Genomic DNA, 8265 nt, shown 5'->3' with positions numbered 1-8265 from the left:
TCCAACAGCTGCAACAGCAATTTTCTTTTCGTCTGGACACTGTCTGCTTCGATGTCCATCGTACAGTTCTAAGTACGGCAGACCCGACCGGCAAGGATTTCAAACTAGTTTGAAAGGCCAGTGGATGAGGCTTGGCTTGCCGAGAACAAAGGGATCATTCCATTAACGGGAGGGTCTGGAATGTTGACAGATTATGTTGCACAACATGACACGCTTGGTGTCACAGTTGATGGCGAGCAGCAGGCCGGGTCTCTGAAGGTCACACCTGGCAGACGGCCTGTCGGATCTGGCCCTAAAGGCGAGGCCTGCGAAAAAATCTGTCCGTGTATGGCCAGCTATTACCATACCTACCAATAGGGTTGCTAGATATTTTTCATTTAAAAAAAGGGACCTATTAGTACTTCAAATTCTTCATCTGTAATACAGTTGAAGTAAATGACTGATACTAAATTTTATGAAAATTTAATTAGTACACATTCTTATCAAGAAATTGTATTTTTAATATTAAGACTATATTAATATCTATCAGATTATGAATACCATGTTCAGAACTTAATTTTGCTGACAGGTTGGGGGAAAATGAGCATGATTAAATCTAACAGGACACAAATTTGAAACCACAATGCAACTAACTCTTCACACAAATGAATTTTTGGTTTTCTGCTTTCTCAGTGACTCATCATTCAACTATTGTTTAGCATGCAAGTGATTGATTATTCACACCTAGTCAACGAAGTTATAATGTGCAACCGATTATTCTAACGAAGTGCCATAATTATGTTGTGCAAAATTAAAACCTACTGAAGTTTTATGAAGTTTGTCATCATGAAGGGGATAAATTCAGAAAATATTTGTGTTTAGTAAGAAGCGGGAAACCAAGTAAAAACTCGTGTAAATATCTGGAAATCAATAAAAAATTGGGACATCGGACAACCCTACCTACTAATCAAGATTTTCATTTTCATCTATATCAAAAATATTTCTTTCTGCGATTGAAAAATTAAGTTATTCTGCTAACTGAAATATATTATTAAAATTTTACCCTATACATATTGTGCACTCTATCTTCTGAAGTAAAGCTTGCCAATACTGCAAACAGTTTCAGATATCCATAATTTGAGGAAGGACATGAAAATATTATGACAATACACAATTTTAATATTAATTATTTATTTATAATTGAATCACTATTCTGTATTATTTTAATTTTTACAAGCAATGAAATCTTAGGTTCAAAAATACATGAAATACATATGTGTATTTACAGGAAGGTTTCAAAATAGTTACAAATTAGCCTGCATAACAGCAGAACAAAATGCTGCCTTGAAAGTATTTTACAAAAAATATATAGTTAAAACAGCATCAAAACAATTGCATTGGCAAAGGAGGCTGATTTTACACATATAATTAATTATATTCAGTCGTGGTGGATATCACCTGCAGGCACATTATTCACTTGTTTTCAACTAGAGAAAAAAACAATACAGTAGTTGAAAAATTTAACTCAATAAGAAGGTGCCCAGTAACTTACAGATAAAACATTTCTATTCAATCCAAAGAGCTTTCCAGGATACTGAATACCTTTTAAGCTTATTTCAGGATGCAATGATTCCACGGCATTCAAAATAGATCCACTAGAAAAGCTATCTTGTCTCTACAACTATTTCCTGGAAATATGCACTTTACCCCAAGAAGAAAACTGCCCTCAAGCTGAGGAAACAAGATTTCTCCACATCCGGAGACAAAATAGGAATGCAGTAATAAGAACACAAACTAAAGGTGAAAGAATGTTGTGTGAGAAAATCACCAGATGAAGGATGATTTGAATTGAGCAGCTCATAAGACTGGGCAATAGTTACTGCTACAAGGTGCTACTGTATTTTTTATGCACTTTAAACGAACTCAGTGCAGACATGGTTTCCATAGTGCCTTGCTACTTGTGGCTGTGTTCTAACATCATTTACTCCATGGAAATGCAGATACTTGTATCTTCCATGTCATTCCTAGTTCCTCAACACAGCCAGCAAGCCAATCAGGTTGTTGTGTTGCACATTGCTGGTCACTAATTCTCTCAATGTTTTCAAACTCATTTGGAAATAAATATAATTATCTTCAGAGCAGAGCAAAATGGACATGTTTACTACGAGTTCTCAATATTCGATGCTCCCAGAAAAAAGTGGTATATTTATTTACTATGAAAGACTGTTGCATGACCTTTTTTTACAATTTGCTTTCTGTCACACCAATACCAATAGGTCTTACGGCGACGATGCAAGAGGAAAGGGCTTGCAGTGGGAAAGAATTGACCATGGCCTTGATTAAGGTTCAGTCGTAGTATTTCGTCGCTGCCGGGACAAAACCCCCTATGTGATAATATTTTTGGAGATATACTGACCCGCAGCACATATATTATGAAGAGCGAGAATGCCTTGATAATATTCACACAATATTGCACCTTAGATGAGAGAACCTTACCGGCCAAAGTTCTAAGTTAAAATATTTCACATAGGAGGTTTTGTCCCGGCAGCGATGATTTGCTTGGTGTGAAAATGGGAAACCACGGAAAACCATCTTCAGTGCTGCCGACAGTGGGGTTCGATCCCACTATTTCCTAAATGCAAGCTGATAGCTATGTGACCCAAAACGTGCAGCCACTTGCTTGGTTATTATTACAGTATTAGTAGTGACCAATGGTTCCATATTAGAGACCATTTTGCTACTGACGTGCAGGTGAAGAAAATATATGTTTTATAAGAATAAATTAACAAGATGGTCTACCTTTTGAATACAATGTATCAAGTAAATGATATTACATAAGTCTTGGGACTAGTTTCAGCCCCACCTTCAGCCAAATAAAAATTAAACAGAGTATGGGGAGAATGCTAGTTTCTTTACGTCGCTACGACACAGATAGGTCTTATGGCGACGATAGGACAGGAAAGGCCTTTTCTGTATGTTTATTCATTCCTAATTCTGGCTATCATTTCCAGATTTACTTCTTTGCCTGAGGTCCTAAGTGAACTTTAAGACATTATATCATGACAAGAAGATCATAACCATAAATCTTGTTATTATATGTAATTTAATGTTATAATTATTCCTGCAACATTGTATGTTATACATATGTTTTAGTTATCACATACTCTGTTTAATTTTTATTTGGCTGAAGATGGCCACTAAGTGGCTGAAACTAGTCCCAAGACTTATATCATTTACTTGATACATTGTATTGAAAAGGTCAATTTATTCTTATAATTGCACTTCAAAACAGAACAAAAATTAAATTTATAGCTTATAAGGTGAAGAAAATGTCAGTACAGTGAAGAACACCAGTGGGCATTTCACCGCTGGTGATAGTGGCTATTGGCACTGTTTGTGACTAGCCTAAGATAGAAGAGCGACAAAGAAATAAATGGAAGAGTAAGGTGGGAGAAAACTTACACAGGAAGACAGAAAAGAAGATAAATCAGTGTTGTATGGGAAGACATAGGTAAGAAAGGCAATGAGAAGACTGTATTTTATGAAGAAATTTACTAAATAGAAATGAAAGATATTCACCAATGGTATCTGATATGCAGAAAATGAACTGATAATGATAATCTTTCCACAACTTGTGTGTTCATATTGTACAGCAATCTTAGTGCCTCCCAAGTATTGTACTTTGCATCAGATTACTACTTTCCCTAGACTAGAACTTGGTTGGAATCGTGTCTAACATCAAAAATAAAATTTGGTGCTTTGCAGAGTAAGACACTTACACTGGCTGAAACTACTACAAAGTGATATAAACATTTACTTAAGATACTCATTAATGTTTCTTAAGTCAAAGATATGATCACTAATTTCTCCAGTCAGATTTTATCACAATCAAACAAAACAGACAGCATGTCAGATTTCAAGTACTTGGGCAGCATTGTGTCAAAAGTACAACTGGGCAAAACATGAGGTGAACAACTGAATCGACAAGGATTTGCAATACTACCATCAAGTAAGCAGCTGCAGTGGGATAAACCACTGACCAGTATGGATAATTCTGAACTCCAGGCACCTGAAATTAAGTTCTTACGCACTGTGGTACAAAAGACCAGGAAGGACAAGATCAGGAATGAGAAGATTAGAGAAGTTGGTATGATTCTCTCCTCAATAACATCTAGAATCAAGACTGAAGTGGTTTGGACACAAGAAGAAGATACCAGCAAACACAATTATAAGGAGGAAATTTAAAAGAGAAGTGAAAGAAAGTGAATGATGCAGTGAAAAAGGACTTGCTGCACAGGGATCATGATTGAGAGAAGTTAGTGGAAGAAGAGTGGTCAAGGGCAGAATGAGATAGAGGGGACTTATACACCACACCAGGAGATGGTTTAAGATGAGTGAAAACAATTTAATTCCTTCCTAAAGGAAAAATAAATATTTCTTTTTGAAATTATTCTTCCTACTTTTGCTATTGTCTATTTCTTCTCCTTTCATTTACAGCTGAAAATTTAAACCATCCCCCACCCCATCCCATCCCACCCTTGCTCTAGTAAACCTTGTATCTCAAGCACACTTCCCAATTTGTTAAAATGGAAACCATGCTTATTAGGTCGTCTTATTTCCATCTGAATCTATTAAAGAAATTATTATAGTTTTATTTTGAATCCACTAGTGTATTATAAAATACACCTTATAATGATGTATGTTAGGTATTCACCCCGAAGGCTGGTTTGATCCTCTGCAGCTCCGCCAACAGCTGTCATAAATAGCCTAGGCGTCACTGAAGAGGCGTACTAGGGAAATGAGGAGTGAGGTAGTTTCCCGTTGCTTTCCTCATGGAGCCAGCCGCTGCTATTACATATCAGTCTGCCAAGCCCAGTGAAATGCATGCACCAACCGACCCTACGAGCGATATTTTCACACCATTCGTAACAGGGACTGGCTGCATAAGCAATAGAATTACTAGCATCACTCATACCTCAGTCACTTTCATATTGTCAAAGCCAAGGATGAGACTGAGACAGGTCAATGAAAGTCACAAATTTGATATAGCCCATACTAGAAGACATAGCGCACTGTAAACACTACATCTCGCCAGCAAAGGCAGAAAATTATTAATTTAACATACATGTTTCAGGAAAATCATCCATTCCTTCATCATTATAAGGTGTATTGATAAGGTGGACTGACAATAAAACTATAATAGTTTCTTTAATAGATTCAGGCAAGTCAATACAAGATCAAATAAAATACCTATTATGGTTAAGTTTATTTCCATCAGTCAAACACAAGATACTAATTTATAAAACATTAGTACATAACTGGAAAAAATACAATTAATAATAGAAAGATATGTTTTGGTCTATAAAACATCCTCAGATTATTTCAAATCACTCCTTTATGTATGTGTGTGTGTGTGTGTGTGTGTGTACACACACACACACAAGATTGTACCTAACGCAATGTAAACAATGTTGTACACATATAAAAGCTGATGTACTTAAAACATGTAAACAATACTAGTGTATTATAAATTAGTACAGGGGAGGAGCCAGGGGGGAGGGGAGTGTTACTGGGGGTCAGAACTCCCCCATGTTTTTTTTTTTCAAAAATAAACAGAAACTGACAAACTAAATAAACATTCAGAAACATTATTGTTGAACCAACAGATCTGTAATATTCACTTGTATCTGTGCCCTTGTAATAAAAAGTCATGCATGCGCCTTCATTGTGTTCTACCATCATTTTGTAACTATACCCTCCCCCCCCTCCCATCGGCCGATCCTGCCTACACTACTGAATTAGTATGTTGTGTTCAACAGATTGAAAAACTTAAAGGGTTATTTTACACTTTCCACTGTAAAATTAACCTTCTAATGTTCCCGATACCTTCCTTAAAGGTATAATAAGCAAGTTGATTTATTATACACAGGTGCTAGAGATTTTTCTCAAACCTTTCTTTTCATGCTTAACAATATTATAATTAAGACTGTTCGAAATCTGAAATGTAAATTACTTTATATTTTACAGCCATGGATATTTTTTTCCTTTTAAATTCCTACTTGTCAAGGATACTGGACACCCTGGAGAAAAATATACTGACAGATCTATGAAAACTTTGGTTATATACAGCACCTGCTTTAAATATGTTATTTCTTTGTCCTTTATGTTAATTTTATTGTATTCAGGACATATGCCTAAGGAAGGACACATTATAAGGAATTCTGTATCACCAAAAGTACAATTTGAATGGAGAAACATAAATCATCATCTATGATTGTATAAACAATACAATAAGGGAGGAGGAAAGGGGGACTTCATGCTGTATTATTATATTATTATTATTATTATTATTATTATTATTATTATTATTATTATTATTACTATTTAGAATCAGCATTTCTGTACCAAAGTTCTCACAAATTTTTATATTTGACTGCTAAACATTCATATAAAGGCTTTCAATATAAGAACAACATAAAAGACACAATATATAAGACTCCATGATTATAAATAAATAAATAAAATTATTCTTCATACAGACTTCTGAAAAATAAAGCTAAATGTGCGGTACAACACAGGATTGTGCAACACGAATATGAATGTTATCCAGATTAACAAAAATCAATTCTGATTTTTTTTTTTTTTAAAGCAACTTTATAACAATCCTTGTATTACTAAATAACACTTAACAGTTATGCTTCTTCCTAGCATTTGTCCCACCAAGGTGCAGAGTCCGCTTAACACTGAACAGTTATTATATTCAGACACATCAAATTAATCTGATATTTACATAGGTTTAAAAACTGTCTATGTTCAAAACTTCAGAACACAGAATATGCAATACTACATTAAACTAGTAACATAAAAATCAGCATAGCTTACTCTCTGAAAGAATATAAATGTGAATGTTAAGTTAACTGCTGAAAAACATGTGGGTTGGTTTAGAATAATTGACAGCAATAGTTATATTCACTTTTCTAACTATATTGTATTAGGTTGGTTAAGGTTGTCCCTGACCATTTGTTTCTTAGAACAGCTTAGTCCAGCAGAAGCAGCTGATTCATACTATAGCACTTATAAGATTCAGCATATCAGATGAAGACCATAATGATGCCTTGAAGTAACTTTATTTGTTCAAATCTTCATTATTTTAATAGCATGTAAGGTATACTCATCTGAAAAAAAAAAAAAAAAAAATCACATGTAACACTTCCATGAGAATCAACATAATAGAGTACAACAAAACAATACACTGGTGTAGACTTTCACAGCCGATGTCAACTGACAAGCTCTGATGTTTTCCCAGGATATTGAATTAATTTATTGCATACTACAGCAGCATTCTTTGTGATACAAAGTAAAATTACAAATAATTATTACTTAATATTACCTATCCTAATGTAATTACACCTAATGTAATCCAATCTATTGTGTTATGAGCTTGGGCTTACAAAGCATTGTTCCAATATAGTTAAATATACCATACGTACAGTGTTTTATCATAATTGTTATCTGTCAATGCTAGCCGTGAATTGATATTTAGCCACCTTGAAATTTTAAATAGGTTGATGTTCCATCTGCACTTTGGTAGCCCGTATCAAGATGAAATGACATGGGCTGGTAAGTGCTCATAATTTTATAACAGCGAGAAGGTTAGATAGTGGCACCACCATCGATTCCTCCCCACCTATCAGACTGATGTTTCTAAGACCTGTGATCGTTAAGTGAAATTTGAGGAAACCATAATTTTGGCTACCACTTGTCGGTATGATGGTCATCTCTACTGAGAAGCTGTGGAGATAATGAAGTACGACAACTGATTCACCAAATAAGACCATTGTTTGCCACTAGAAGAATAAACTCCCTAGGCAGGTCTTAGAAACACCAATCTGAGGGTGAAAGTTTTTTTTTTTTTTTTGTGAACGGCTAACACTAGCATGTGACTTAGGCGGCTGAAGTTTTATGGGCACCTTCTAAGAATGGTCAACGGTAGGCTTACGGAGAAGATATTCTCTGGCCGGGCTGAGTGGCTCAGATGGTTGATTTTTTTTGTGCTAATTGTTTTACGTTGTACCGACACAGATAGGTCTTATGGCGACGATGGGATAGGATAGGCCTAGGAATGGGAAGGAAGCGGCCGTGGCCTTAATTAATGTACAGCATTGATGAGATCTTTGAATCTTTATAGACTCTTATCCTTGAAGGATATAAAACTTTTTTTACCAAATCTCATTACAAAGAAACTTTCAAATTTAGTTCTTAAGATTGAATTTCACCTATTTCGAA

At 35.1% G+C, this 8265-nt stretch overlaps 1 protein-coding gene across 4 annotated transcripts in view; it reads right to left on the bottom strand.

Moving 5' to 3' along the window:
• Nucleotides 1–1153: 1153 nt before the first annotated feature.
• scramb1 (scramblase 1) overlaps nucleotides 1154–8265 on the bottom strand; it is a 187764-nt gene continuing 180652 nt past the window's right edge. For all 4 annotated transcript variants that reach the window (XM_067152270.2, XM_067152271.2, XM_067152272.2 and 1 more), the window contains one exon: nucleotides 1154–7154. The gene's annotated coding sequence lies outside the window, so the exon portion shown is untranslated. The remainder of the gene's footprint in view (nucleotides 7155–8265) is intronic.

The sequence above is a fragment of the Anabrus simplex genome, chromosome 8 (genome assembly GCF_040414725.1).
Source record: "Anabrus simplex isolate iqAnaSimp1 chromosome 8, ASM4041472v1, whole genome shotgun sequence".
Classification (NCBI taxonomy): domain Eukaryota; kingdom Metazoa; phylum Arthropoda; class Insecta; order Orthoptera; family Tettigoniidae; genus Anabrus; species Anabrus simplex.
This window is presented reverse-complemented; position numbering and strand designations above follow the sequence as displayed.